This window comes from Panthera tigris, chromosome A1, assembly GCF_018350195.1.
Source record: "Panthera tigris isolate Pti1 chromosome A1, P.tigris_Pti1_mat1.1, whole genome shotgun sequence".
NCBI classification, from domain to species: Eukaryota; Metazoa; Chordata; class Mammalia; order Carnivora; family Felidae; genus Panthera; species Panthera tigris.
This window is the reverse complement of record NC_056660.1, coordinates 203,651,332-203,679,221: the sequence shown is the minus strand read 5'-3', so window position 1 is coordinate 203,679,221 and position 27,890 is coordinate 203,651,332. Positions and strand designations below refer to the sequence as shown.

Here is a 27,890-nt window from a genome sequence, read left to right as displayed (position 1 = left end):
TTACTGCTCAGTTTTGCTGTGCCCTACAACTGCTCTAAAAGAGAAAGTCTATTAGAACAAACAAATGTGTTTTTCAGGAAAGAGTTGGGGGAAGCAATGGTACATCTGAAAACCCAAAACTATGCAGTCCTTAGAAGTAAAATGAAATAAATTATTTTGAAAGGCTGTCCTACAGAACCACAAACCCAGAACTGCGTGCACTAGCGGTGGCCACACCAAGGCTTGGAAGGAGTGGACAAACCCAAGTTAGAGAGGAAAGCACTATGGCTAAACCACCAGGTTAGGGTTAGAGGGGGCAGAGTCCCAGGACCTCTGCCTGCGAGGACATCAGGTCGCAGATCTCTCAGCTTCCACCAGCAATGGCATGGCCCAGCTTTTCTGGGTCCCACTCAGCCGTATGGTCTATAGGACTCACCTCCCCTGGGTCTACTATGGCCCAGTCAGAACCTCAGTATCAGTTCCCAGGTAAGCCCATCTAGGCAGTTTTTTAAAGAGTTGGGGGCACAGACACAGTCTCCACATTCTCCTTATTCCCAATAGTCTGGGGCATTCAACTGAGCCTCCTCTCAGTACCTGGATCCGTCCCAGACCCAGGCTGGTATCACGTGCGAGGGGGTAATAACCCGGGCTCTCAACTTTTGCAGGCAACAATCAAACCCACTGAGCAAGAGAGATGAAGCTCCAATCCTTCAGGCTCCTAGATGGTTAAATCATATGTCCCGGCCAAGACAGAGGAGAAGGAAGCAGCAGGCTTCCAGCCTAGGACTATTAGTTGTCAGACACAAACTGCTGAAAACTGGATGTTGATGTTAACCTTCAGTGCAATTTGCTTCAGAAAGCCTGGGCTGGTGAGATGAAGCACATAAACATGCTTTTTCTGCATGATTTTAATCAAAGGAAGTTCAGCATAGCTTTGCAAGTCTAATTGATTGGGTCACGCCAGCATTAGATGGTGGTGACAAGCTTACTTGCATCTTCCCAGAAGCCAAATGAAACAAACAAACAAAGCTTCCAAGGAAGATATTTACATCTGACCTTCCTCTGTTGAGCCAATGGCTGGAGAGTATTTTGTATGCATTCATTCCTTCTTCATTCATGAATACCTTCTAAGTGCCTATATTGGGCTACATGGTAATCAAGGCCCTGGAGATACAACAACTGACAAGGCAGACATGAGTTCTGCTGTAAAGTATCTGACACTTGCGTGGAAGGAAACAAGCAAGACACATGCTCACAAATTAAAGAAAGAAGACTATGTGTGAGTGACAGTGCTATCAAAAATGTTATGCAAGTTAATTAGAAAGGAATGTAGCTGGGAGGGTGCTGTCTTAGCTAGGGTAGTCAGGATAGAATTGTCAGAGATGTGCCAGTATCCTTTCAACTTTGATATGAATAATGCGATAGAGGGAGCCATGCAGAGCCTGAGAGAGGAGTTATCATCAAGAGAGAACATTAAACTGCAAAGGCTCTGAGTCTAGAACAAGTTTCATACAATCACGGACAGACAGAAGGCAAATGGTGGCCCAGGTGGGAGGTATCTGGACTGGAACGATCCTGTCCAAAGAGGGCCTGCTGGCCTCCAGGCAGACCTAAGAAATGATTTAGATGAAAGATGGAAGTTTTCGTTCACTTTCAATTGATTGCTGACAATAAGACCACTCAAATATATGACAGTTACCCAATCAATTATAAGATTGACCAGACATGTACCCAAGAGATTGGCAAGGGAGATCCAACCAAATGTCTTTGGAGATGTGTTGTTACATTTTCTTCCTAAGTGTGTCAGATCATATTACCCCATTTCATTTGAGCTGTTTAGTTTCTACATTAAGACACACAGACATTTTCCAGAATAGAATAGAAAATAAAAAATGTGTAAGGATAAAACATAATTAAGTGATCCTTCAAGGAAACTTTCATGGTCACTGGAGACCAGGAAACCAGTACCATTTGATTTAAGAAGAAGAGTGTACTTTTAGATTGTGTAAATCAAGATTCCCTAATAAAGCATCTCCTGCTGCAGTGGGTGGTTTCTGTTTCCACGAGACTGACATGGAACTAAGGCTGCTCAGCAGGTCTCTGTCTGGGTAATGTAGGTTCCCAGTAGGAGACCCTCTCCTTTGTGTGTTACTGCCCCCCCCCCCATCCCACCCACTGTCTACAATGCAAATGTCCACTGGCTCTTCACCTTCGGGAGACATATCCCTGCTCCTTAGCCCAGGAAATGCTGAAGCCACCTTCCTGGGGTCACCACTACAATCCCCAACGACCACTTGCCAGTTGGGTCTGCTCTTGCTTTCAGGGTCCATCCTCCAGACAGCTGGAGTCCACCTCCAGGAATTCACATTTCTCAAGAGAGTTCCCATTCTTGTTTTTAAAGAAGGCTTCACAGGGTGCCTGTGTGGCTCAGTCAGTTAAGTGTCTGATTCTTGATTTAGGCTCAGGTCATGATCTCACGGTTCAGTCCTAAGATCAAGCCCTGCAATTGGCCCCCCATTCCCTGTCCTGAGCATGGAGCCTGCTTAAGATTCTCTCCCTATCCCTCTGCCCCTCCCCACTTTGTGCTCTCTCTCTCTCTGTCTTTCTCTCCAAAAAAAATAAATAAATAAAAATAAAGAAGGATTCATATTTGTTAATAACGCAAATATTATTTGCCTCTTCTTTCTCTAGACTTGACACAGCGGTGGACTGGGGGCTCATTTCTCTGGATTTCACATTGGAGCAGGGGGGACTCTTTGGAAGCCACGTTATTTCCCCCCCTATCTTACAAGGAACGTACATCATTTTTATCTTCCTTAAGAGCAAATTGAATAGGTTCTATAGCCATTCAGCAGCCACATGACTTTAGATAATGTCTCTCCAGGTAGGAAAACAAAGGTGATGGCTTTAGATGGGGGCCCTGCTGACTATAACAGAGGTGTGGGGTCTCCCAACGGAGAGCCACATTACCAGACTAACCACTTGCTAAGCAGCCCCTCATGCCAACAAATACTTAGATTCTGGAAAGCTGCATTTCCTTACCTATAGAATAGACAGAATAACATCTAAATAAATGATAAATAAATAACACAATAAAAACAAAACATATAGAATAGTACATAATATATAGTAAGTTCTTCAAAAATATCAGCATAATTTTTTTCTAATGTTTATTTATTTTTGAGATAGAGAGAGACAGAAATATGAGTTGGGGAGGGGGAGAGAGAGAGGGAGACACAAAATCAAAGCAGACTCCAGGCTCTAAGTTGTCAGCACAGAGCCTGACACAGGCTCCAACTCACAAACTGTGAGATCATGACCTGAGCTGAAGTTAGACACTTAACTGACTGAGCCACCGAGGTGTCCCTCAGGATAATTTTTTATTTTTATTTATTTTTTTTTAATTTTTTTTAAACGTTTATTTATTTTTGAGACAGAGAGAGACAGAGCATGAAGGGGGGAGAGTCAGAGAGAGAGAGGGAGACACAGAATTGGAAACAGGCTCCAGGCTCCGAGCTGTCAGCACAGAGCCCGACGCGGGGCTTGAACTCACAAACCACGAGATCATGACCTGAGCCGAAGTCGGACACTTAACCGACCGAGCCACCCAGGCGCCCCCAGGATAATTTTTTAAAGGAAAGTGAATAGAATTATTTTATTACTTTCGAGTTATCGCTAAACATTTTACCACCAAAATGATACATATTTCTTTCCAAGTGAAATAAAACAGTAAGATACAAAGTAAAAACAGAAGTTATACCTTCCTTTTTCCTACCTCCCAACGGTTAAGTAACCACTAATGATATATTTTGGAGTATTTCTATAACGTTATACAAATGCAAACATACAAATTTTATTTCCCTCCAAGGAAATCGCATTATGTACAGGAATCAACAACTTGTCACTTATTCATATTTTGGACATCTTTCCTTTTTTACTCAAAAATAGTGTCTTCTACTTAAAGCAGCATGGCAATCCAATTTATAGACTACCCTCTAACATAAGTTCCTAGATGTAAACTTATCTAGAGAAAATATACCTCTTTGGAATTACTCTACTTATAGGGCACAATAATGGTTCAAATCAGAATCAGAATATTACTGGTTCTGTGCAATAACCAGTGCTCACCAGATTATTTCCCATAAGCTCCACATCACAGCCTTCCTGTAAGTCAGGTGGGCCACAGATGCCACCTACTTGCATTACCAGAGTGAGAAACACCACTGTGGTTTTCCTGGGATGAATCCTGATTTTTATCTGATTTCTTTCTCAAAAACCAAAAGATTAGCTGTAAGAAGGCAGTCACTCAGCAAGACTTTCTCACCAAAATCTAAGAGATAGGACAGCGTGGGGGAAAGAATAGGTGGGTAAAAAATACAATTAAGAGACCAATGTTCCCCTGGGAGGCCTAGGACATTGTCCGTTAGAATCTATCTTGAGGTGCCTCCTAGTACCTTTGGATTGTTCATCATTTGCACCAGTGTTTCTTGAACTTCCCTTCTCCCACCAGAAACACATACACTTGTTCGCTTGTTCGGTGTCACCTTGGGAAATCAGAGCAAGTCCAAGGAAGAGAGGCCTCTGTCATCTGGGGTTCCCGGTGAGGGGATGGGAGATAGGAGGGAGTCTGCTGAGAATGGTGGCCCCAGACATGGTGAAATTAGACACCTGGCCCATGTAGGCTGAAGGTTTCAGGGTTAGGATTCTGCTGTGGTCATTCTGTTGTTCAAATCTCTCACCTCTTGACTTTCAAACGGTAGTTTATCCCTTCTGCTTCATTTTCCTCATTCAGGAAAACAACGTTCGATTATACATGCCGCCACATCAATGTGTTTAGATGGTGTACTCCCTTAAGCATACATCCAGCACCATGTAATGTCAATAAATATTAACTGGGATTTTATGCCATTTGCTCTTTTCCAGCAACTTTGGGAGGACAAATTTCACCAATTTGTGGTACTTGAATGCCCTAGGCTTTCATCCCCAAAAGCTATTTCCTAAACTCCTTTCACCCCACTTTATTTTCTGACTGGTCTGAGGCTGTATGGAGCTTATCCAGTAAACGAGTGTTGGCCTTTCTTGGAGAATTGAAAACCATTGTCTAGTGCACCTGTTTGGCGACAGGATGATATTCCTGCTGTTTCAAACTCCATGCTGATTTCTCCGGTCATAGTTGGCTTGTGAACATACATTCTACCCCCTGAAGAATTGAAGACATTGACGTATGTTATAGATGCTAGTGTGCCTTTATTTAAACACAGTAATTTGTTGGTTCTGAGTGAGTGTATGTAAGAAAAGACACAATCATTGAAGATAAAATTGGCCAGAAATTACACTGTTTCTTTTTTCTCTACCTTTCCTTTTCTTGTTTCCAAAGCAATAACTAATCAATGGGGGTTAGGGAGAAGGGATAAATTGCTCCTGTGTAGACAAGAAAAGAAAGGATTCTACAATCCTGCTTGCCAATAACCACTGGTAGAGTGTGGAATACAATTCTAGAATGTCTCACTGGAGATTCTACAGTCCCAAACTTCTTAAAGCCTGGACTCTCTCCACACACACAATTGGCTCCAAAACTCTTTTGCATCAAAGCAGACCTGAAGTGAAGAGAAGGTATAGCACACTCTTTGTTTCTCCCAGTTAACAGAGACAGTGATACTTTCCATAATGGAAACATCATGTAACAGAGTGGTACCAACCACAGGTCAAGATACTCAGGGTTATGTTCTATCAGGATGGGCACTCTCTTGCCTGTCTAGAATTTTCTACCTCCTGAATTTTAAACCAAACGTGCCCTAAGTAATTCTTAAAAGCTATCATGTCCTGTATGTGTTCTAGTTATATATAAATATGTAATCATGATATAGACACCATTGTGACACACTTTTACCTCTTAACATGTTTAATACCCAACCAACTTTTATTATGCCTACTAGTGAAACTGCTCTCTTTCTTTTACCAACTGTATATGTCATTTTGAGGGGTGCCAGAAATTTTTATTTCCAATTTCCTATTTTTAGACATTTCCCAGTTTCTCCTTTTTGGCTTAAATTATCTTAATCCTATGGAATGGTGGAATACATTGCTGGAAGTTAAATTTATATGTTGTATAAAGTTCTTGTGTTATAAATTTTATAAATTTAAATATTAGAGTTTCACTGCTAATCAAAATTCAGCAGCAGCAAATTTGACTTAGAGTATATGGCACTGCCTTACACTCTTAATGCTCTTAATAACATTGGGTATCATCAACTTAAAATACCGATTACAGGTAAAATATATATCCTCACCTCTTCTGTTCCAAGATCCCACCCCATGCCCCACTCTCTCCCTCCTCTACTTCAGGATTTTCTGGGCCACCTCTGCTGGTGTGGATGCTGTTGCTAGACCACTGTGAACACCATGTCCTCAGTGAATTGCAAAGTACTTGCTTCTCCATGTCTTGGACCACAAGGGAATTTTCCCTTTGCAGTCTCAAAAAGACAAAACAAAACAAAAGTATCTAAGGGAGGGATTTTTTTCCATATGAGCTAGCCTACCACCCTAGGAACTGTTATCATAGATGTGTTTTGGAGACATTAATTACTTGACGTCTCTCATTTTCTTTTTTGGCCTCCCCCCCCCCCATTGGGAGGTTTGTTTAAGAGAGAAGATGAGTGAGGATGGGAGATAAATTATTGTCCAGAATTGCATTGTTTCTATATTTCATCCTCAGCTTTTCTGGGGAGTGATTTCAATAGTAACACTTAAGAGGAAGGGGGTAATAAATGAAACATGCTTTCAATTCACTGAGAGAATGACAGTCCCTTAAAAACCCTCTTGTCCGTAACTGAGGGGATTTGGAGGAGAGTTCCACAGTTCTTTATTAGCAATGCCCAAATCCAAACTGTTCTGCCAGCCTACAGTGCAAGATGGAGGCAGGACTGCGGAACTCGTTTGGCATCAGACCCAACCTGCACGAAGTTTATTCTTTGGCTAATCCCAGCTTGCACAAAAATGCTTAGGAAGAATTGCTTACTGGATGCTGTCCATCTGTTTCATTCAGAAGAAAATTTTTTAGCGTGAAAACTTCACAACCTGCACCCTTTGGGGTGGAATAGGACAGGGAGAGGAAAACTGAAGGCGGCGCGATAACCGAACCCTTTGCCCTATCACACTCCCCACAGGAGCTCCCCACGGTGCCGGTGGCCTCGGGGACTTGTAGTTCTGCGGGTCGGGGTGAAGGCCCAGAGCGATCTGCACTGAGTAGGATGGGTCTGGGGCGGGCGTGCGCTCTGCTCCCTGACCTGCGGCGGGTGGGGGGGAACCCACGCCTGGAGCCCGGCCGGACGCGACACAAAGTCCCCGCGCGCGGGGGCCCCGGGAGTGAGCCCGGGCGGGAAGGAGCCGCGCCCCCTGCCCGGACCCGCCGGGATTCGAGTCCACCCGGGGCTGGAGCCGGAGGCGGCACCAGGAGAGAGCGGGTTTGGCCCGCGGGCGGGTGGGTGCCGCAGAGCCGACCCCGCGTGCGCCCCGCGCGGCCCGGCGGCCCCGGCTGTGTCCAGAGAGCGTGGCGCGGGCGGACCCTGCGTCGCCAGAGCCAGCCCAGCGGGACCTTGGAGGGGGGGGGTCCTCCCGGGCATTGAGTCGTCAGGGACACTGAGGGAGCTCAGACCGGCGTGCATTCTGGATCCTTGTTAGGTTCTTGTGTTTCCACGCGAAATCACCTTCGTTTGCGCGAAGAGAATTTTACAGGCTTCACCTTTACAATGAATGGACATTCAGGGAACTGGGGAACTGTTTCTGTTCCTTTTGCAAAATATCAAACTTTAAAAATTATTCTTCCCAACGTAAAAGCTCATTTGTCCACAAAGGCGCGGGGGCGGCCGGGGGGGGGGGGGGGGGGGGGGGGGCGGTTCCCCACTGCGGGAGACGCGGAAGGCGGGGAAGCGCGGGAACGGCCACTGAGCTCGGGATGAAAGGGGTCTCCCTGGGCCTGAAGGACCCGGAGCCGCCAGGGGAGGGGTTCCCTAGGCGTCGCTGCCGCCCGGGGGGGGGAAGCGACGGCGGGACTGGGCTGAGGCGCAGCGCCCAGCAGGGCTGAAGAGGGATCTGGCAGGGGTGGGAACCATAAATGACCCCATGATGGTCTAGAATTTTAATAGGGAGAAAAAAAGAAAAACAAACAAACAAACAAAAAAAGGTGATCTGATTCGGGCGAAATTGCCCAGCTTGCGCGCCCTTTGCGCCCCCAAAGTACCCGAGTGGGGCGCCCCGCATGCGCTCCCGGACCCGCTCCGCCCCCTTCGCCTTCCCCAGGCTTTGAGAGTCCCGGGGGGGGGGGGGGGGGGGCTGGGGGGGTGGTTGTGTGGTTTGGGTTTGTTTTTTCGTTGTTTTTTGTTTTTTAAGGCCCTATAAGGTCACAGTCCCTGCTCTTGGACGGCATCACAGCCGCCCTTCGTCTCCTTCCGTGGCAGTGGTGAGCCCTTTTCTCCACCTCGCAGACCGCGTGCGTGAGCAGCGGGTCTGGGCGTTTCCTGTGGAAGCAGGAGGTGGGTGGCTTCTTCCCCTGGCTTCTCCCAGCTACGCCTCAGGGGGGTAAGTTACTTAACCGAAGGCCAAAACTGTTGTGAGGTGGCCATCTCTCCCGGCACTTCCTTGGTACCACACCACTCGTTCTCCTTTCTCCCGTGACCTAGGGGGCGACTGTTTCCTTCTGGTGCCAGCCCTGGCCTGGAGTGCTTCCCCGTCCATTTCCTTTAACCTGCCCCCACCCGCCCTTTGCGGGGAGTCACTCCGTTAAACGCTTCTCAGTTATCCCTGTGGAGTGTGCATTTGTTTTGTGGCAACGTTGATGCTTACAGGCCTCTTTTCCAACTGCACAATCACTCCAAAATATTTAGGAAACCAAAAGATTTAGTCCTGGGGGCATTGCAGAAGCCGGGCACGGAAGAGACGCCCGCCGACCCAGCTGAGAAGGAGCGTCTCCTGAAGTACAATAGAAACAAGGAGACTGGGACATCGTGGCAGCCAAGGACTATGAGGATGGCGAGGATAAGAGTCCCGTTGTGGAAATGACAGTGTTCTTGTACAGGTTAGGAGAGGCTGGGAAGGGAAAGATGGAGATGGTGAATGTGTGCCCTTAGGGTGACTTTTTAAAGATTTTCACTTGGGGGGGAGGGGGGCCTGGGTGGCTTCCTGGGTTGAGTATGGGACTCTTAATTTTGGCTCAGGTCATGATCCCAGGTGGTGGGATCAAGGCCCCCGCATGAGGCTCTGCCCTGAGTGTGCAGCCTGCTTAAGATTCCCTCTCTCTCTCTCTCTCTCTCTCTCTCTCTCTCTCTCCCTCTCTCCCCCCTCCCCAACTTGAACTCTCTTTCTCTAAAATAAATAAATAAATAAATAAATAAATAAATAAATAAGTGGTTTTCACTTGGAAATAAGTTGAACTTCACAGGAAAGATGCAGGAATAGCCTATAGAAATCCAGCAGACCTTTTACCCATATGGCTCAAGGTTCAGGATGCCACGTTTCGTCTCTCTCTCTCTCTCTCTCTCTGTCTCTTTCTCCGTCTCTCAGACACACATCCACACAACTTGAAACTAGATTGCATATATTATCTCCACCTATAGCTAAACATTTCAGTGTGTATCCTCACCTAAGGCTCTTACCTAATTAAGCACAGTACAGTTATTGGACTGAGGACATTTAACCTGTACACTATACTTCTATGGAATCTAAACTCCATAGTTCCACTTGGCCAATTTCCCTACTCACGTTAACAGCACTTTCACTCCTCCAGTTCATGATCCGGTCCAGAGTCAAATGTTAAATTTAGTTACCCTGCCTCTTCGGTCTTGCTTAAGATGGAAGAGTTCCTCACTCTCTCCGGCCTTGACATTTTAAACAGTAGGGGCCAATCATTCTACTGAACAGTCCTCCATTTGGGTTTGTTTGATGTTTCCTCACGATTTGATTGAGATCATGTGTCTCTGGCTGGAATGCTGCATAAGTGATGTTGTGTAATTTCAAGGCATCGCCCTTGGAAGTATATAATGTCGCGCTCCCCACTGGTGATGTTAACTTTGATAATGCCAGTAGGTCGTATGTGACGCCCCCACCCCACAGCTAATAAGCAATCTAAAGGAAGAGAAGTTGAGATAATGCAAATATTCTGCATCTCATTAAAGTCCCCTTTGCATATTAAGCATCCATTGGCAACTGCTGCCCAAGTAAACTTTTAATATATTGGTTGCAAATGATTTTCCAGTGCTAACACTCTGCACATTTGTCTACTGGAATTCTGCCGTAAGAAAGAATCCTTCATTCTTGCCTATTTTAAAATTAGTAGAGACTAACGGATTTCTATCTTAAGTATAACCCATTCTCTTCCTATTTTCATCTTCAAATTCTTAAGTGCTTTTGCGGTGAAATGAAGAAATAAAGTAGATGAAGAAAAGTGAGGATTTTCTAGATTTTTAAAAAATGTGTTCCATACATGTGTGTTTATGTCCCAAGGGGAATAAATGCATAGTTAAGGAGAAATTCTTGATAAAGGACAGGGGGTATATTTTCCCTTTAAGTTGGGGAAAGGAGATATAATACAAAGAGGGTTTGGTCTTAAACAGAACACCTTTAAAGAAAAACTTTCTTTGAAATTCACCACCTACAGCTAACCTTCTTTATTCTTCCTCTACATCAGACACAGTGTGAAAGGGAAGCTCCTTCTGTGGTGGAAATTTACTTTGACCACAGTGCTGCACTGTCAGCCCTGTTAACAGTTTGTTTCAGCCATCTTTCAGCCTTGACCTTTTAGTCTTTGCTTATCTGGGCAAAGAGCAGGCAAGAGGTCTACAGTCTCTCTGAAAGTGCCTCACAACAGTGGCCATTCTGAGGTAATTCTGTCCTTTTCTGCCAATCAGGCAGCATCCAGTCAAACAGCAAAATGTCTTACTTTCTTACAAGTGCTTCCTAAGTGTTCTGAACATTATTCCTAGGACTATACAACATCATTTGCCTTCTGAGAGATACATCTTGGTTCCTGTTGGATGGGATATTGATGTGAATGCCACAAATTTCTCTACTCCTAGGAATTTCCTCTGTGACTCTTCAATTGGTTGAGTTTATGTATATCATCTGTAGAGGAAAAGGATCACGGTATTTTGAGTTACTTCCTGTTAATTCTGTGGGGATGTTTCTCGAATCTATAGTGCCTGTTACACATTGATTTCATTTTGAGAGCTTCTGTCATAATAAGAAAAATTAATTCCATGGGATGTAAACTCTCCTAGGACTTAACTATGTCAGGAACTTGAGCAGAGGGAATAGTAACTTGTTAAAGATAATGTTTGCTATGAAATTTTTAAAGAGACAAGGAAAGGTAGGAGTGCAAAAGCCAGGAAAAGCATATAATGTGTCATCCAGACCAGGACACTTGAGAATCTAGGGAGAGGGGGAATATTAATGATTTTACCAGGACAAGAAACCGGGACTATCTCAGGCACACTGAAATATGGCTGACCTAGTTTGGACCAAAATGGAATTTGAAATGGCTAAGAGTGAAAATTGACAGGAATATGATGCTTTCTAATTGAATAGTTTAAAGTAGTGCGTGGATGGAGAAGTGGAAGGACTGCACGAGAGACCATTCTGGGTAGTTCTAAGGAATTTGATCCATTAGAGAACTCAGCTGTGTTTCAAGTGTTAGGCTCAGCACATTGCCAGCATAATGGCTAATTTTCCCAGGCACTGGGCCCGATACACCATTATCACGTGTATATTATCATTATGTGTGTACATTTGAGGTTCCAGTAGATCATATGATTCAAACCCATATTAAAATCCACAGTGATAACCACAGATATGGTGGTAGATTTGATAAATTAGATTTTGAGGCACCAGGGAGCGCTGTGGCACAGCCAGGCGAAAGGCAGGCAGCAAGGAGGGCACTTGGGAGTGGAGAGACTCATCTGTCATGTTGAGCAAGTGATTGTTTACTTTAGTACAACATTTTGAAGAACAACATAGAAATGCCAATCAACATTATGTTAGTCAAGTAACATGAAGAGTCTTATGAATTAAATCTTCTAGAACTCTCTCCTACAAAAGTATTCCAACATGTTGAGAACGGTGATAATATAGAGTGGGGAATATCAAGCAATTTTAAAAATTGATAAACACCATACATACCCTCATCACAAATCAGGCCAGGATTTCTTTACCGAAGAGTCTAAATACATTGTGTATACTCCCCAAAGAACAAAAGCAAAACCAGAAGCTTTAAAAATGAGGGATTGTCAAGAGCTAATAAGGGAATGTAGACCTATACTGCATACTCTGTCAGACTTCAGTTTTCAGTCCATACGAGAATATTTGGCATCCCCTCACCTCACGTCATTCCCCCCAGTGATGAAGTTGGTACCCTTTGCTGGGGCTGCTATAACACAACACCACAGACGAGGTGACTTAAACAACAGAAGTTTATGATCTCACAGTTATGAAGAGTAGAAATCCAAGATCAAGGTATCTGCAGGTGTTTTCTCCTGAGACCTCTCTCCTTGGCTGGCAGATGGCTACCTTCTGCATGGTCCTCGTGCACTCTTTCCTCTGGGTGTCCCCATGCCTGCTGTCTTTGTGTTTGACCACATTTCCTCTCCCTGTAGGACAGCAGTCTGATTGGAGTAGGGCCCACCCTAATGGGCTCATTTTAACTTAATCATCACTTAATGATTTTTATATCCAAATACACTCACATTCTGAGGTATGGGCAACAGGCCTTCAACATAGGAATTTGGGAAGACCGATGCAGCCCATGAAATGCATCTTACTCTTAAATCTAAGGGAAAAGATGAAAATAAATTCCTAGCAACTCTTCCACTTCAGCTTTGTGCCTTACCTTTCTTACAGGCATTCATTTGAAATAAAGGCCAATCGGAAAGATCACAGTACTTAAAGAACCACTAATGTCCTTAGTATCTATTGATTTCTTTCATTTCTTAGGTGTGTCAATGTGCTCTGAGCAAAGAACACCAGGAATACACTTGCAGTTGAATAAATTTATTACTCTTCGTACAAGATCAACTTATGCCTGGGAGGAACCATGAGGCATCTCAAGAGGAAGGGTGAGACTTACAGGATGTGAGTGGGCTTGTTTGCTGACCCTGTGGAGGACCTCAGCAAGCAGCTTTTGCTCTGCATTACATACTGTGAGCAGACAGGGGTAATTCTATGATTCACTATCTTAATAAATCTCTCTGGAAGGATGGAAGTCCGGACAGAGAGGACAGCTAAAATTGGTAAAGATACAGCAATCCACTAATATCGTCGAGGACAGGTGTGTTTGCTTATTTTTGTGGTTAGGAGAAAGTTCATGATTTTGCCTCTGATCAGGTACGATTATAGGGTGGTCTTGTTTTTTTGTCCTGATCCATATATTGGCACTGGGTGGCCACATATGATGGTGTTGTTGTATGAAACTGTTTATATTCAACTGAAGAACATCAATGCCTACCTGTGAGTGCCAGGCTAGCTCATGGAAATAGTAAGTCACAGTACATAGCACCATCCAACTCTTGGATGTCAGGACTCCTGTTTCCTTTTAGGTGCTAAAATATAATAAAATAGAGACTAGTCTCAAAAATCTTCCAAGCAGACATAAGGTTAGTCACATAAACAATGTAAGTCAACTGATATCATGAACATAAGCGAAAGGTAGGTTATTTCTTGTAAATGCCTCTGGTTTTCATAGATGATGCATACCTTCCCAAGATGTATAAAAATCACTTAACCAATCGCCAGCCATCTGGAAACCACAATTGTGATAACCAATCATTGTAAAGGTCAGATTCCTCTCTTTCATTTTATAAGCCGCCCTATAACATCAAGGCCCCGAAGTTCAGACCACTTTTGCATTTCAGTTTTCCCTCTTTGTGAACAGTTTGCTTCTCACTCACAGAAGTACTTATATTGATGTTATGGTATAATTTTTTTGTACAGTGACTAGCATCAGAAGTGGGATTTGAAAAAGACCCCTGAAGAACCCTGAGTCCAGTGAGTAACGAGTGCTGCACCCACGGAGTCCCCTGCGGTCACTGCTTTCTTGCTGATCATGGAGTTCCAGGTACTGTCTCCCAAACCCAAGCTCCACTCCCTTTATGTTGACCTTTCCAATTAATTGAGCAACTTCGTTAAAGCTTTTTGGTAAGTCACACTCTTGTCTGTAAGGCCAGAATACCCATGCTTCTCGGGTTTGGGGGCAGTGGTAAATTAGTGAGTTCCGGGCAGATTTTTTGTCTTCGGAAATCTAAAGGCAGAGATGGGTTCCACCCGGTCCCAAACTGGAAGCTGGATCTTGTTCCTTTTTGGAAAACTGGTAAACAGTTTGCAGTGGCCACTTTAGGGAAGCTTTAACTTACATAAGAAAGCCTATTTCAGGGAGGGTGCCCTTAAAAAAAGAGAATCCCAAACCTCTCTAAGACAATGGAATGCATTCTTTTATTAGGATGTAGAAGTTTCTAAAAAAAGCAAAATGACTCCAAAAATAGGTTCTCTAAAAAAATTCTTATGCTAAGAGCACCTGGGTGGCTGAGTAGGTTGGACTTCTGTTCAGGTTATGATCTCAGGGTTCCTGAGTTCAAACCCCACATTGGGCTCGCTGCTCTCGGTGCAGTGCAGAGCAGGCTTCTGATCCTCTCCCCCTCTCTCTGCCCCCACCTGCTTGCGTGCTTTCCAAAATAAATTTAAAAAACAAAAAACAAAAAAATCTTATAGTAGTAAATTAAAAGCTTTACTGAAAAGCTGTACCCATCCAAGCAGGTAACCTTAACTTATACCACCTGCCAAAACCAGTTTAGACCCAACTATTCTTTTGAGCTTTGAGTTATTGTACCTGACACATGGCTAAGATTTTTAAATGATTGCTATAATTTTTGCAATTGTGTGTTTATGTATATCCGTATAGTTATGTAAAACTATGCAGGGATATATATTATCATGCACTAAACTGCAGTAGAGAACTGATGTTAGCCCTCAGTGGGCCATTTCAAGCAACCTCAAGGAGATCTCAGAAACAGGAAGAACTGGGGCAGGGTGGCGTGGGCAGGGGGAAGAAAAAGAAAAAACAAAAACAGAAAAAACTGGAAAGACAGTTAAGTGGAGGTATGCAATCAATCTTTTTGAAAAATCAGAGATGAAAGACACATAATGTATTAAAATGATCTAAGGGTCTTTCACGTGTCTATGTGGAAATCAGTAAACTTTAATTTTTACAACCGAACAAATTATACTTTGTGATGTGCAAATATTTGGAAAACTGCTTGCAAGTACTAACCCCTTTATCCACTTTGTACATCAAATGTGTTGTAGCTAACAAGCTTCAGAACAGTTCTTCAGAGCAATCTGAATATCTGCTTCCTGGGCTATAGTCCTCAATGAGACAATGAATAAAGCATTTGCTAGCCAAGATTGATATTGGCTTTCTTTCAGTTGACAATATGTATATGTGATATTCTTTGAGAGAGAGAGAGAGAAGGAGGAGGAGGGCAGAGGGAGTAAGAGAGAGGATCTTAAGCAGGCTCCCCGCCCAGCCCAGAGCCCCACGGAGGCTTGATCCCCACACCCTGGGACCAAGACATGAGCCAAAACCTAGAGTCAGGCACTCAATGCTCTGAGCCACCCAGGCACGGTAAGTGTGATGTTTGTTAGAGACCTGTGATTAACTAGCATAAAGAAAAATATGTGCTTGTATGAATTATGTCTTAAAGTCTAAGAAATATGGAACAAACCTTGACGTTTTTGTATACAAAAACATACCTGTTCAGGTATACATGATTGAGATATTCTTCAGTAAATTTTAGCCCTGGATTACTTTTCGCTTCCCATGGGAGCTCAGAGCCTAGCAGTGGAATGGGGGAGGCACAGCTCCCTTCCCTGAGACCAGCTCTCCGGCCCCTGCATTCACCAATCAGTGCTCTCTGCTGGCTCTTGCTCCTTCCAGCACCTTCCGGCGCCGGCAGCGTTGGCAGGTGTCAGCCTCCCCTCCACTAGGTGCATGGCCCATGATGTGCGGTCACAGTTTCTGGCAGAGCCGGGCTGGCGCTTTCCCGGTGGAGGTGGCTCTGCTTGGCGCGGAGCTGGGTGTGTTTCGCCGGGGTCCCCCATCCTTTCGCTTAGCGGGGTGTTCCGTTCTAGGCCCCACTGGCAGCCAGGAAATCGGGGAGGGGGTGGGTCAAGGGGCAGCACCTGTGCATGAGCCCAGCCACGTGTTCCTCGGCGGGGGGGGGGGGGGGGGGTGGGCAGCTCCGCGCCGGTACCCAGCAGCCTGTTTCTCATCACCACTTTCGTGAGCAGCGCCCACCAGGTAACTGGGATTTCTGCGCCACCACTTGAACTCCGCCCAAAGTTCAGGGTCGTTGGGTGCCGTCCCTTCCTCTGCCCAGGAAGGCCTGTGCCGGCCTTCCGGTGGTCGCCCTTCCCGGCCGTCCCCTTGGCACTTTGGCCAGTACCTCGGAGCCGGCGGTTCGTCTGTCACAGCCCGGATTGTGCACAGGCTCTGTGGCAGCACCGCCCACGAACCGGCCCGCACTGTTTCTCAGTGACGGCCCCTATTCCGTGACTTCGCGGTGCGGGTGTTTGTCGTGGGCAGCACCGCTCGTCTCCCCCAGTTTGCATTTCTCTAATTGTCCCGATCTGGCCATTTGACAGGTGCAGTTTCCCTAGTTCCCCGGAGCATTCATTCTGTGTCTTGGTGGCTGCTCGGCGGCTAGCATCCAGACCGCCGCTGCTCTTTGGCCCTTTGCTAGTGGAGATGCGCCCGCGCTCGCTCTTTCGCAGAGAGGACAGCGACGTCAGAACGCCTCCATCCGGACATTGGAACAATCACTGCCTGTGCTGGTCGGGTCTCGGTCTCCAACCCTCCAGGTTTCACCGTCATCATGCATTTCTTCCTTCTAGCACACCTGGAATTAGCGGTGCGTGGGATTTCCTTGTTGCAGCAGGTCCGGTGTAGTCGCGCCTGCGATTTCCAATCTTGGCCGAGTCCGAGAACGGCGGCCAATGAGATTTCTCCGCGGAGCAGATCCCGCTTTAGGAGAATCAAGGGTTTAGCCAGGCCTGGAACTTCTTAGTCAAAGGAAGTCCATGTTGATTCTGGCAAATGAGTATTCGATCCTGCCTTGCAGATTTCTATGTCTGACCGGATCCCGTTTTAGCGACTTACCAGCGTAGCATGAGGTGGGCGCTTCAGTTCAGCCTAAGATTTCCACTTGTAATAAGTCTGAATAAATCCATGTCTCTGGTATATCTGAGATCAGGTGAGCTCAATGTCAGACGGAATGTGTCCAGATTTGCAAGGAATCTGTACCTGTTCATCAGGCCTGCCATTTCTTTTTTCTTTCTTTAATAATTTATTTAACATTTATTTTTGAGAGAGAGAGAGCACGTGGGAGAGAGCATGAATGGGGGAGGGGCAGATAGAGAGGGAGACACAGAATATGAAGCAGGCTCCAGGCTCTGAGCTGTCAGCACAGATCCTGACGTGGGGCTCAAACTCACAAACTGCAAGATCATGACCTGAGCCGAAGTCAGACCTTAACTGACTGAGCCACCCAGGCACCCAAGCCTGCCATTTCTTAATAGTAGCAAGTTGTGGTTTGGAAATGCCATGACCTGTCATACTTATGTTTGTTATTAGGTCCCACAGAAGTAGGAATAGATTGGCAAAACCAATTTCTTCTTTGTGCTTATTACGTTAGTTGTTTTTTTGTTTTGTTTTGTTTTGTTTGCAATAGGAAGTCCACCTTAGCTATGCTTTTTATTACTAAATCTGGGAGAAGTCAATATCAACAGAATACAAAAATTTCTTATTTGTGGAAGTTTTAGGAAATTCAGACTTAACTGTTTTTGATTATTAGTCTCCTAGAAGTGGGTGTATATTTGCTAAAGAGATTTCTGACTTGGAGTCAGTTCTGGGGTGTTCCACTTTAACTATGTTTGCATCATTAAACCCTTAGAAGCCGATGTGTACTGGCAAAGCGATTTTTTAATCACAGCAATGCTAGATTCCACACCGGAAGTACCCTCCCCCCATCTACTAAGTCCTCTCAGTGTTGATATAAATTGGGGAAAATGATTTCTTCATCCCAGCAACTTCTGTAAATCAAGACTTAGCTGTGTTCCTGTTTATTATGCTGTGAAAGTCGGTGCATATAGAGACAAAAGCAGTTTCTTAAAACTGGAAGTTAGGGGTTGGAAACACAAGGTCTGCCAATCATTTGTTAATAGGAAATCTGTGAAAATCAGTATATACTGCTGAAAACGATTTCTTCACTGTAGGCAGGTTTGGTTGTGCAAGAGACAGTCTGCCTTAGCTGTTCATTTTGTCGATTTCCTAGTCCTTTCAAATTATGTTTTTGCAATAGGAAGTTCAAACTTAATTGGTTTTTATCATGAAGTCCCCTAGAGGTCAGTGTCCACCAGCTGAAAAAATTTCTTGTTTTCAGAGAGTTCAAGGAAATTCTGATTTAGCTATGGTTTACTTTAAGGACACTGTAGAACTCAATTTCTTAATCGCAACAATGCTGTATTTGCAACTGAAGTCGGCCACTTCTCTTTAAATCCCGTGGAGTCCCTGCAGACTAGCTAATGAGATTTTTTTTTAGGCGTAATAAATATTTGCTTAGCAGTGGCAGCTATTTCTTACTCCTGCTTCCTCTGGGTTTGTGTTTATGGAACACACGATTACGCTGATGGGAACATCTGGGAAAGCAGCATTTAGCATGTTTGCAATTTCTTTTTTTCTCTGAGGGGGAGGGGTTCTATGAATGCATTTGCTCCCTTAGTCTTCTATTCTCCTGCAGTGTATTTTCCTTGAAAATCGATGTGTTTTGGTTTCCTTTTGTGTTCACAAGGGTCAGGATCCATGTGTTTTGATTTCTATTTAGATTTAGGCAGTTTATGATCATTTTATTTGTTATTTCCTGAATTTAACTTTGTTATGTATCCTACTTATTTCCTTGCATGTTTCACCACTCAGCTGCATGGTTTCTGACTTGCCTTCACCTACTGAGAGCAAGCTCAGTCTCAGCCCCACAGATGCTGGGTCTCCCTGTTTCCTGCAGGCTGCACCAGGCCTTCTGCCAGACGGGAGGCACACACTGCCTGCTTTATGGCCTGGAGCGCCAAGGACAGTTCTTGGTCTGGGCACCGTTCCTCGCACCTAGTACACAGTTTCTCCCACTCAGGACCCCAGGGTTCTCTGTGCCATCTCCTTCTCAACCCCAGCACAGCTGGTTCCCCTGGGCTGGCCTGATCTTTGTTGGGCATGGACATGTGAGGCCAGCTGGTGTAGAAATTGCGCTCCAAAGGCATCCTCTTCTTGCCCATAATAGCAAATGTTTTATTTGTTGGGTTAGTTTCTATATGGTTTGCTTTTGTTTCGGTTTCATTTCGGTTTGTTTTCCTCCTTTCGGTTTGTTTTCCGCCTGTCCGTTTACTTTGCGCCTGTTGGTTGGTTTTAGTAATGGGCCTGTTGCTTTGGTTTATGTGTTCTCTGCCAGGTTCTCCTTTTTCCTGTAGTCTCCACTGATTTGTTACCACTCAGTCGCGTGACTTTCTCCAGCCTTCTGCCTTGCCTCTGCCCACACCCAGAGACAGCATAAGTACCCAGGCTGCCGTACAGCTGAGGGCGTTGCCAGCTTCATCTGTGCAAATCTTCAATCATCCAGGTCAGAGACCCACTCGATGGAGCGGCGTTTTTCTGGATATGTGAAAGGGGTTAGGATTTCACAGCAGTGATGCCAGAGTCCCAGGCCCCATCTTTGCTGTACGCAGAAGATTCTGGGCTTTGCCCACTCCCTTTCTATCCTGTGCTGGGAGAATCCTCAGGCCATGGTGGTGGTTTGGTTTTGGAACTGCTTTCCAGTCCTTGTTGGCGGCTTCGCTGGGTCTACCCGGAAAACGAAGTCTTGCCCAGAGCCCAGAGCACCCCGGAGCCAAGAGCCACTGTGGGCCTTTGGCCAGGGACACAGAAGAACCCAGAGGCATCTGCAGGAGAGATGGACCCTGATGAGGAATGCCAGCAACTCTGTTTCTTCACTTCCTTTTTTCAGGTTAATATATACTGTTGTAAACAATTTCTTCATCCTAGCAAATTCTTGAAAAACAGGACTCAACTTTGTTTGCTCGCTAACCCGGGGAAGTCGTTGTTTGCTGGTGAAAACAGTATCTTCCTCCTCGCCAGGTCTAAAAAACATAGGACTTAACGTTTGTGTTTCCTGTCTTCCTAGAAGTCCGTGTTCACCGGGGAAACTCCTCCTCCAGGCCAGTTTTGTGGAACTGGGACTTGGGTTTGTTGATGTTTGTTAACCCCAGGGACACTGTCAGATATATTGGGGATAGCGGTTTCTTGTGTGAATACGTGTTTGTTTCATTTATTATTTTACCTCTTCTTATTTCACTTTTTGATGGGCCTGAGCATTTCAGTTTTCATCCCTCTGCGCTCTAACCCGGGTTGGCTGCGCAGCTGGAGCGCCCTGCTGGGTCTCCTTCCTCCTCGAGAAAGACCCGGAGAGTCCCTGTGCTCCTCCCCTACAGGCCCGAGTTTCCTGCAGCACTTTCGACAGCAGCTCAGGAGGCTTCCTCCCTCAAGACAGAGCCCTGGTTTTCAAGCTCTCTGGGATGGTTGGTTCTTCCTTCGGTGGCCTCTCTGTCCCAGGGCACCTTGTGGTTGCGTCAGCTGGTTCCTAACGGCAGCCCTGCGTCTGCACAGTGCCAGTGTTTGTTAGCACTTTCCCTAGTGGCGCGGGGTCACCATTTTTCCTGTCACTGGGCCTCTTGGTACCGAGTTGGCCTTTTCTCTGGAGCAGCACCATCATGCTACCTTGCCCAGTGTTTTGGGTGTGAGCACTGCTCATTCCTGGGACTGGCTTCTCGGTCACAACAGGTTACCTTTCCTCCAAGTCCACTGGGTCTTGCCAGCCACACGCTGGGAGGTGGAATCTGCACTTTGCCCTAAGGCTCTTACTAGCCCAGTGTAGCCGGGCTTCCTGGGTTCCAGTACCGCTATGATGCCTTCACGTTATATGTGGGTCTCAGAGCTGAGGGACAGATCGCCCCCACACACTGCTTTCCTCGGCCTGGCCCTTGGGCAAAATGTGCAGACCAGTGCCCAGCGATACCCTGGCAGGTTGGACCTTTGGCAGACCCCGGATGCTGCAGGGTGCTTTCTCCTCCCACCTGGAGAGCAGTGAGAGCTCTGCTCTCACCGCAGCATTGTCCACGGGGGTCCAGGTCTAGGAGCCTTGAGATTTCTGCTCACGGCTTCTATTGCATTTTTCTCTCCAAAATGAATATTATTTACAGTAACATCTCTTCGTTTCCAAAAAAAAAAAAAAGTTTGCCTTCATGTTTCTTTGCAAAATGCTGCCTGTCTTTCTTAGTATAATTACAGAGAAATATCAAAGGGGCGGGGAGGCATTTAGGTGCCTGTTTTTTGTTTGTTTGTTTTTCTGCTTGACTTGTAGTAGAGGGTGGCAGTGTGGAGAGTGTAAGGAGGAAGCAAGGGTCCCCTGATAACCTGAGGGCCTGGCTTCCCTAGGCTTTCAGACCTTTGACATCTGACTCTTGCCTGACTTTTTGAACGTTCCCTCTGGAGGAGCAGGTTTAGGGCCACTAACAAAAGTTGCTGCCTCACCTTACCTCAAAAAGTGAGCCTGAACATCTGAGCAGATCCAGTAGAATGCAGGTGGTAGAGAGGTCCTGACCTGCAAGAAGCACCCCCACTTGATATGCTGCAGCCCTTTCTTAGAGTTAAAGCCCTCAATGTTCAAGGCAGAGTGAAAAGGTGTTACTTTATTCCACAGTCTGACCACAGGGTGATATTTTTGCTATTTCAGTTCAAAATGAATTCCTCCTCATATTTGTACATAGGCTTACCATTTGACAGCTATGGCTGAGAATATACTACCTGAGAGAGGTAAAAGCAATTCCAAAATCAAAGAGCGGGCGTGGTTCGTGAGTTCGAGCCCCGCATCAGGATCTGTGCGGACAGCTCAGAGCTTGGAGCCTGTTCCAGATTCTGTCTCCCTCTCTCTCTGCACCTCCCCCGCTTCCGCTCTGTTTCTCTCTCTCTTTCTCTCTCAAAAATAAATAAACACTTTTTTAATTTAAATTACAAAGTGTGAGGTGGTGCTCTGTACTATGCCTTAGTGTTGCCAGGAGCTGGCCTGGGACTCCCGGGTAGGCACTGGTGTTCTCCTCTTTAATATAAAGTTTCACAGGACACCAAATCAGAGAAAACTACTCACTGCCATGGATGGATTAAGACAAAAACAAAGCCACTCTGCAGTCATATCTGAACACAAACTCAGGAACAATACCTAACCACAAAATGCTACCTGTTCGGCAGAAATGGGTAGACTTACATCAGAATAGCCACTAGTGGGGAGGCATCCCAGGAGAGATCCTTGGATAATCTGATACCTTCCCCTAGAACTTTAGAGATCATGGATAGACCTGGAAGTAGTCTGAAGTTCAGAAGCATGACCTTACAGGATGGCTTATAAAGTGAAAAGGAGAAACTTGTTTAATCTTTACAGTGATTAAATATTACAAGGGGAGTTTCCTGATGGCAGGGGATTGGGTACAAGTGATTATATTACACTATTTTGGAAAGATGATAAATTTCATTTATGATTATCAAAGGCATTTAAAGAAATAACTTAAGATTTGCTATGTTCATGAAATAGGCTAGATTGAGTTTTGCTTATGTGGCTTAAATGGTTTTATCTGCTCCAGGGGTTTTTCAATCCTGGTCTCCATTTAAATGTGTATGAACCACAAAGACACCAAATATCCAAGTCATTGTGAGGAAAAAGAACAAAGCTGGAAGCATCATACTTCCTCATTCTAACTGTGGTATAAAGCTATAAAAATAAAAAATAATAATAAATTAATAAAAATAGCATAGTACTAGTACATGTGCAGACACATAGACCAATGGAACAGAACAGAGAGCTCAGATTTAAACCCCCCACATGTACAGTCAACTAATATTAGACAAGGGAGCCAAGAGCACCCCATTGGTAAAGTATAGTCTCTTCTACAAATGGTGTTGGGAAAACTGAATAAACAAGTACAGAACAATGAAATTAGACCTCTACCTTACACGACCCACAAAAATTAACTCAACATGGATTAAAGACTACATTATACTATTGTAATCATATTCTTTAGTATATTCACTACAAATTTTCTCCTTGTGGTTATCATGTGCTTATCAGTTTAAATGTGTAGCACCCTATTTTTTAAAAATTATTTTTCAATTTATTTTTTTTATTTCTTATTTTTTTATTATAATTTTTTTTAATGTTTATTTATTTTTGAGACAGAGAGAGACAGAGCATGAGCAGGGGAGGGGCAGAGAGAGAGGGAGACACAGAATCTGAAACAAGCTCCAGGCTCTGAGCTGTCAGCACAGAGCCCGACACAGGGCTTGAACTCACGAACTGTGAGATCATGACCTGAGCCGAAGTCGGACACTTAACCGACTGAGCCACCCACGCGCCCCATAAAAATTATTTTTCAATTTATTTAAACTAAAAAAAATACCCATTTCTCCCACCTCTAATCCCCCACCTCTGGCAACAACCCATCTGTTCTCTGTATGTATGAGCTTAGTTTCAGTTATATTTATTTCAATATTAAAAATATATATTTGCTATATAAAATACATACATATTTTAGATTCTACATATAAGGGATATCATGTGGTATTTGTCCTTATTTGTCTAATTTATTTCACTTAGCATAATGGCCTCTAGGGCCATCCATCTGGTTGCAAATGGTAAGGTTTTATTCTTTCCTCATGACCAAATCGTATTCTACTATGTGCGTGTAACACCCTATTTTCAACTGATAACAAATTAATATTGATAACATTCTTAAACTTTACAGTTTTACTTTCTCTCACATTTAGGTTATTGATACTATAGTTTGCATATGTTATATTGCATATCCAATAACATATTGTTGCAGTTATAGCTTTAATACATTTGATTTAAAAATTTTATTTTCTTAACTTTATTTATTTATTTTGACAACCACACACGAAGTAACCACTTGAGCTAAAGCCAACCCAATTATTTTGAGAGGGCAGGGAGGAGCAGAGAGAGAGACGGAGAGAATTCCAAGCAGACTCCTGCTGTCTGTATGAAGCCCATAGGTCTCCATCTCATGAACCGTGATATCAGGAACTGAGCCAAAATCAAGAGTCAGAAGCTTATGCTGATATCGCTAGCAGAAAGATATCTTGTTCACCACTATGCAAGGACAAACTCTCAAATCATGATTTTGCAAAACTTGCGACAAGAAAGACATAGTTATAATATTTCCCCATTGTACACCAACTTCTGAAAAGTGAAAAAGGAAAAAAAAGAACACGTCTATGTCGTACTTTTAAAGATACAGGTCACCACTATACAGGTGGCAAATGTGAACAAAATTAAATCGTGATTTCCTAGAGCGACTAGGAACACAGAAAATATTTCTCCCCCCTGTTCACCAACATCTAGAAAATGAAGAAAAAGGACCAACTCCACGTGGTAGTCTTTGGGACAGTGCTCACAGAAAGATATCATGTTCACCGCTGCACAACGACTTTCACTGAGGTGAAAAATAGCAACCAAGTTAAATCGTCATTTCCCAAAACTTGTGAGGAGAAAACAATTATTTTTCACCACTGTACGCCGACTACTGAAAAGGGAAGAAAAAGGAAAAAGAACGTGTTGTACTTTTAGGGATACTGGTAGTAGGAAGATATCATGTTCCCCAATGTACAAAGGCATCCACTGAGGTGGCCAATGCAAAGTTAAATCGTGACTTTGCAGAACTCATGAGGAGAAAGAAATCGTTTTTCACGCTGTATATCAACGTCTAAAGAGTGAAGACAAAGGAAAACGTCCATGTGTAATTTCTGTGGTATTGCTAGCAGAAAGATACTGTGTTCACGGGTATGCATGGAAGAGGCAGATACGAACAAAATTAAATCGTGATTTCCCAGAACTTGCCAGGAGAAATCCTTTTTCACCCCTGTAAACCAACCTCTACACAGTGAAGAATGAGGAACAAGTCCATGCGGTAACTTTAAAGATATTGGTAGTACGAATTATCGTGTTCACCTGTATAAAACGACTTCCACTGAAATTGCAAACCTAAGCAAAGGTAAATCGTGATTTTGCAGAACTTGTGAGGAGAAAGTAATTGTTTCCTAAGCAGTAAACCGACTGCTAAAAAGGGAAGCAAAAAGAACAAGTCCATGCGGTAATTTCCATCATTCGGCTAGCAGAAAGATCCCGTGCTCACCAGTATACAAGGACTTCCGCTGAGGCAGCAAATACAAACAAAATTAAAGGCGATTTCGCAGAACATGCGAGGAGAGAAAAGTCGTTTTGCCCCAGTGTACACCGACTTCTAGGAATTTAAGAGAGAGGAAGAAAGCCAAGTCCTACTTTTTACTATAAAATATATAAGGGACCCGAATGTAGTAATCAACCAGAAACGAAAAGTAGAAACCTCAGAGAATGAGAAGAACTGGACAGAGAACTCTGAAGGGCACATCTTAAGAGATTTTTAAGTTTCACAAATTAGACTCTTTTCCGAGGGCAGCTAGGAAAGACTCCCGCTGCAATCTCAGGGCTCCTTAGTCCCAAAGATGCTCCTGCCGAGGCCACTACTCAAGGTGTACACGGTGCGACCAATCCAGTCCAAGCAGCCTGAGAATGCTCCGACGGGGACTCCACCGAGCGGGCAGGGGTCTGCGGTGCTCCGAAGGGTCCCCGCGGTCTGGTCTCCTCCAGCCTTCTGTCGCCAGGCGATGCGTCTTGGTGCAGGGAAGCTGCTGGTGCCAGAGTCCTTCGGGTTGCTCCGCAGAGTCCTCCTCTCCTGAAGATGCCTCTGGCTTCTTCTGTGTCCCGGGCCAGAGGCCCACAGTGGGCAGAGCGGGTCTGGGTTCCGAGGTGCAGTGGGATCTGGGCAAGACTTCCTTCTGCGGGTAGACCCAGCGAAGCCGCCAACAAGGACTGGAAAGCAGTTCCGAAACCAAACCACCACCGTGGCCTGAGGATTCTCCCAGCACAGGATAGAAAGGGAGTGGGCAAAGCCCAGAATCTTCTGAGTTCAACAGAGATGCAGGATGGGGCTCTGGCGCCCCCGCTGTGGAATCCCAAGCCTCTTTCACACGGCCAGGAAAATGCGGCTACATCGCGCGCGGGGCTCTGATCTCCAGGACTCAAGCTTTGCACAGATGAAGTAGGCTAGCCTACAGCAGTACTGCAGCCTGGGTACTTATGCTGTCTCTGGGTGTGGGCAGAGGCAAGGCAGAAGGCTGGAGAAAGTCACGCGACTGAGTGGTAACAAATCAGTGGAGACTACAGGAAAAAGGAGAACCTGGCAGAGAACACATAAACCAAAGCAACAGGCCCATTACTAAAACCAACCAACAGGCGCAAAGTAAACGGACAGGCGGAAAACAAACCGAAAGGAGGAAAACAAACCGAAATGAAACCGAAACAAAAGCAAACGATACAGAAACTAACCCAACAAATAAAACATTCGCTATTATGGGCAAGAAGAGGATGCCTTTGGAGCGCAATCCTACACCAGCTGGCCTCACATGTCCATGCCCAACAAAGATCAGGCCAGCCCAGGGGAACCAGCTGTGCTGGGGTTGAGAAGGAGATGGCACAGAGAACCCTGGGGTCCTGAGTGGGAGAAACTGTGTACTAGGTGCGAGGAACGGTGCCCAGACCAAGAACTGTCCTTGGCGCTCCAGGCCATAAAGCAGGCAGTGTGTGCCTCCCGTCTGGCAGAAGGCCTGGTGCAGCCTGCAGGAAACAGGGAGACCCAGCATCTGTGGGGCTGAGACTGAGCTTGCTCTCAGAAGGTGAAGGCAAGTCAGAGACCATGCAGCTGAGTGGTGAAACACGCAAGGAAATAAGTAGGATACATAACAAAGTTAAATTCAGGAAGTAAAATAACATGAGCATTGGATAAACTACCAAGATGTAAATAGAAATCAAAGCACATAGATCCCAACACAAATGAAACCAAACACATCGATTTCCAAAGAAAATACACTGCAGGAGAATAGAAGACTAAGGGAGCAAATGCATTCATAGAACCCCTCCCCCTCAGAGAAAAAAAGAAATTGCAAACATGCTAAATGCTGCTTTCCCAGATGTTCCCATCAGCGTAATCGTGTGTTCCATAAACACAAACCCAGAGGAAGCAGGAGTAAGAAATAGCTGCCACTGCTAAGCCAGTATTTGTTATGCCTAAAAAAAAAACCCTCATTAGCCAGTCTGTAGGGACTCTACGGGATTTAAAAAGAAGTGGCCGACTTCAGTTGCAAATACAGCATTGTTGCGATTAAGAAATTGAGTTCTACAGTGTCCTTAAAGTAAACCATAGCTAAATAAGAATTTCCTTGAACTCTCTGCAAACAAGAAATCTTTTCAGCTGGTGGACAGTGACCTTTAGGGGACTTCATAATAAAAAGCACAGTTTGAACTTCTATTGCAAAAAATTAACTTGGTAGAACTAAGAAATCAATGTAATGAACAGCTAAGGCAGACTGTCTCTTGCACAACCAAACCTGCCTACAGTGAAGAAATCATTTTCAGCAGTATATACTGATTTTCACGGGATTTCATATTAACAAATGATTGGCATTTGTGCCAATCAATTTGTGTGTGTTTCCAACCCCTAACTTACTATGATTAAGAAACCGCTTTTGTCTCTATACGCACTGACTTTCACAGCATAATAAACAGGAACACAGCTAAATCTTGATTTCCAGAGTTTCTAGGATGAAGAAATTATTTTCCCCAGTTTATATAAACTCTGAGAGGACTTAGTAAATGGGGAGAGGGTACTTCCTA

At 44.8% G+C, this 27,890-nt stretch overlaps 1 long non-coding RNA gene across 3 annotated transcripts; it reads left to right on the top strand.

Annotated features, from left to right (window-relative positions):
- Positions 1-5,520: 5,520 nt before the first annotated feature.
- Positions 5,521-17,185, top strand: LOC122241029. Of its 3 annotated transcripts, none has more exons than XR_006220948.1 (4): positions 5,521-5,592; positions 12,958-13,079; positions 13,954-14,077; positions 16,660-17,185. It is a non-coding gene; the product is annotated as an uncharacterized LOC122241029 (long non-coding RNA). The 3 variants fall into 3 exon arrangements; XR_006220945.1 differs by lacking the exon at positions 5,521-5,592 and adding an exon at positions 8,857-9,052; XR_006220947.1 differs by lacking the exon at positions 5,521-5,592 and adding an exon at positions 10,686-11,115.
- Positions 17,186-27,890: the final 10,705 nt, after the last annotated feature.